The sequence below is a fragment of the Chrysochloris asiatica genome, unplaced genomic scaffold, assembly GCF_000296735.1.
Source record: "Chrysochloris asiatica unplaced genomic scaffold, ChrAsi1.0 scaffold00016, whole genome shotgun sequence".
NCBI lineage: Eukaryota > Metazoa > Chordata > Mammalia > Afrosoricida > Chrysochloridae > Chrysochloris > Chrysochloris asiatica.
Window position 1 is genome coordinate 12,110,324 of NW_006408534.1, and position 4,530 is coordinate 12,114,853.

Consider the following 4,530-nt stretch of genomic DNA (forward strand, 5'->3'; position numbering starts at 1 on the left):
AGGGCCCCCCCCTCCCCCCCACTACGACCCGCGCCGGCAGACTTCCAGGAAGCCGCCACTCGGGGGAGGTTAAGGAGGGCAGGCAGAGACTGTGAAACACGGGCGGCCCCTCGACTCGGACGGGTCGGCCCGGGCTCCCGAGTGAGCAAGGCCATATTCGAGCACCCGCCTGCCGGGGTCCAACACACCCTGGTTTGGAAACCGATTTTTCTTTCCTCACGCAGACATCCCATCCGATCCCCTCTCTCCTTCTGCGCTCACCTTTGCAGCTTGCGTTTCAGCTCCAGCTTGGGTTCCGGGGCCCCGGATCAGAGCGACTCCCTCACAGCTGCGCTCCACAGCGCAACCGAACTACGGGCCCCGCCCTCGCGGCGTCCTGACCAACAGATGGGCGGTGCCGCACTGCCTTATGCTTCCATTGGATAAAGTAGCCAGGTGGGCGGTGCCCGGTTAGACGGTCAGTCACAGGGAGTCCTCAGTCGGCCGCCTTTCCTAGATCCCGTCAGGCGGAGACCTCTCAGAAGGGTTCGGCCTTTTCCATCCCACCTGGGACACTTATCTCTGTCCACTCCTCCAACCAGTCTAGGGGCCCCCTGATAATTCGGGCAGACAAAGATCTGCCCTCTCCTTCCTGAAGAAGCCATGACAGTTCTAATCCGACCAAAAGACAAAAGGAGCGGCTGAGAGGAGCGCCCACCCACTTTTCTTTATTTAGGAATGAGGCCGTACCCAGGGCATCAATTCTTCAGAAAGCTTTAGGGAAAAATTAGTTCATACTGAAAATTATTGTACTTTGTGATCACATAGGACTGATAATTTGCCTAAACTTTGAGTTTTACACAGACGTTATTTTAATCTTCATAAAAACTTACTGAAATTATTCGTATCGACAAATTCAAAAAACTGAACCAGAGGCAATTTAAAGTATCCAAAATTAAGTTGATGATAACCAAATCTGGAATAATAGCATTAATCAAAGCTATTTAGAGAAAATATCTGGAAAGAATTTGGAAGACGTGAAACAAATGGATGATATATTGTGAACTCATTGATCCTAGAAAACAATAAGCAGACCTGGAAAAATATTTTTTCAATTTGCCATTGGATATATATGAGTATAGTGGCAGGGGGGGATTGATCTAATCATCCGAATTTGGAAATGCCATAAGAAAAAATTCACCGTCCTTACAGAGAATCTATTCCTACACTCAAAGAACTCTGTCGGTTAGAACCCACCTAGTGGCTCTAAGGAGAAACACCTGGCAATTTCCACCCAGCGGCTCACAGGAGAAAGGAATGGACCTGTAATTGGCTTCCATAAAGATGACTAAAAGAGATAGTTCTGGAGAGATGCACAAGAATGCCCAAACTTGTAGATAGTACCCATTTTGACCTAGCTTTGATGGATTGATGACCAGAGCTTGATTAAAGGAAGATAAAGAAATTTTATAAAGGAAGCAAGTGTAAATTGATATAATTTGATGAATGACCTGTATTTATACCAACTGAAAGGCAATAAGTCTTCAATCAAGGATCAAATCTATCCCCTTAGTATACAGGGTGGATAGGAATGGGCAACTTAGCCATTGGCTGCCCAAAGTGGGGGTAGGGGTGGGCTATAAAGGCACGAAGTGGCTGGTTTACAAATTTTCAAGAGGGAGTTTAGAAGGGGAGTGGTTAATCTTACAGTCCAGAAACAGAGGACCCTAGGAACATCAAGAGAGGAACGCACAATTAGAATGCGGGACCTTATCCAGAGAAGCAGCAGCGCCAGAGATGGAGGTAAAGATGGGGGCATGGAGAGGGGGAGCGGCTGAGGACTCTAGATTCATCAACTAAGAAGAGAAGGACTAAGAACTGGTGGCCAGGAGCAGACTTGCAGAATGTGCCCTTTGGAGATGTAATTTATTATATATGCCTGAGTGGGTTTTTTTGTTTGTGTTTTTTTTTTAAAAAAAGCTAAAGTGGATAGAGAAAAATACTTTTAACTGACGGTATATGGAGGGGATTATAATCATTGTAATGAAACAAGTTATATGAATTGTTGAATGTGAAACTGATAATGTGCCCTGTAAACTTTCACTCAATCCACAATAAAAACCTTAAATTAAAAAAAAAAAGTTTAGTTTCAGAGGGTGCAGGGGGAGGTAGAATCCCCACTGAATAGTATTCATTTTGTCTAGATGGGACTGGTGAAAAGAGATGGGGATAAGATTCGTATGATTCAATAGTGAATAATTGTTATCATGACTAATTGCAGCTGTAAAGGTAGAAGTTTCATTAGCATAAGGAGGGATAGTTAATCTTACATTCCAGGAAAAGAGGAACCTAAGACTATCAAGGGAGAGGAGCATGAGTGGAATGCAGGACTCTAACCCTAACATGGCATCAGGATTGGAGGAAGACTCATTAACAATCTGCGATATGCAGATGATACAACCTTGCTTGCTGAAAGTGAAGAGGACTTGAAACATTTACTAATGAAGATCAAAGAGCACAACCTTCGGGTATGGATTGCATCTCAACGTCAAGAAAATAAAAATCCTCACCACTGGACCAATAAACAACATTCTTATCAACGGAGAAAAGATTGAAGTTGTCAAGGACTTCATTCTTCTTGGATCAACTATCAACATTGCGGAAGCAGCAGTCAAGAGATCAGATGACGTATTGCACTGGGCAAATCTGCTGCACAGGAACTTTTTAAAGTGTTGAAGAGCAAAGATGTCAGCTTGAGGACTAAGATGCGCCTGACCCAAACCATGGTATTTTCAATAACCTCATAATGGGTACGAATGCTGGCCAGTGGCTAAGGAAGATCGTAGAAGAATTGATGCCTTTGAATTGTGGTGTTGGAGGAGAATACTAAAAGTGCCATGGACTGCCAAAAGAACCAATAGATCTGTTTTGGAAGAAGTGCAGCCAGAGTGCTCCTTGGAGGCCAAGATGGCTAAACTTCATCTCTCATACTTTGGACATATTGTCAGGAGGGAACAGTCGCTAGAGAAGGATATCATGCTTGGTAAGATGGAGGGTCAGAAAAAAGAGGGGAAGACCCCCAACAAGATGGATTGGCCAGGTGGCATCATTGATGGCGTCAAGTGTGGCAGCGGTAGTGAAGTTGGCCCAGGATCGGACATTGTTTCATTCTGCTGTGCATGGGGTCGCTATGAGTCGGTTCCGACTCGGTTGCACCTGACAACAACAACAAGAGAAGCAGCAACACCAGAGATAGAGGCAGAGATGATGGCATGGAGAGATAGGACAGCTGAGGACTCTAGACACATGGAAAGAGAAAGGCTACAGCCTTTCTATGCTGGTGGCCAGGAAGCAGGCTTGCAGAATGTGCCTTTGGGTTGTTTAAATGATTATATATCCCTGAGTGCTTTTGTGTACTTAAAAAAACAAACAAACAAAAAACCCAGAGGGAATAGAAGCAAACATTGTTAAATGAGGATGAATGGAGGGGATTGTAATCAATGCAATGAAATGGAATACAACAGGATGAGTACAAAACCAATGTTATCCCATGTAAACTATCATTCAATTCACAATAAGAGCTTTATAAAAAGATAGTTCTCCTCCATCATTTGGAGTCCTAATTGACTTGGCACCTAACAAAAACAGCAAACCAACTTCACTAAGTGAAGAATAATTTACAGAAGCCATCTCATTCTTTCATCTCAAAATATTTTCTGTTTAAAACCAATCTTTCATCCTTTATTTCTTCTACCATTGAAAGAGAGGACTCAAATACCCTTTTTAGAAATATGATGACATGTGACATGTATGGCCCTTCTTTTGGATGAAAAAAAACATTTACCCACAAAATTTAACATACAATTTCAGGGAATTGAGATTAAGATTCTCTGTTCTAATCTCAAAAGAAAGGACATTCTTCTCGTTTTCTCTTTTCATTGTTGGTTCCTTGTTTGTTTATTCTGTTTTGTTTTCTTGTGTGTATGTGGGAGGGGTTTTCTCTTCCTCACCTGACAGGAGACAGCAATCATGCCCACCCACTGCAGCGCCACCCAATTGTTGTTAGGTGCCATCGAGTCTGCACTGACTCATAGTGACCTTATGCACAGCAGAACAAAACAATGTCCGATCCTGGGCCAACCTCACTACTGTTGCCACGCTTGAGTCCATCGATGCTGACACCTGGCCAATCCATCTCAGTGGGGGTCTTCCTCTTTTTCTCTGATCCTCCATCTTACTAAACATGATTTCCTTCTCCAGCGACTAATCCCTCCTGACAATATGTCCAAAGTATGAGAGACGAAGTTTAGCCATCTTGGCCTCCAAGGAGCACTCTGGCTGCACTTCTTGCAAAAGAAGAAGTCCAGCCACCCACTGGACAAGAGCTAATACCAGCTCCTACACCACTTGATCAACAGACAGTAGCCAACACTAGCCAAACCCACCCTTAACTGAGGTGAATAAACAGCAAATGAGAATGGTGTACACACTTCCATTCTCTAGACCTACAGGATAGAGTTAGTAGGCGCCTAAGAACACACCTAACACAAT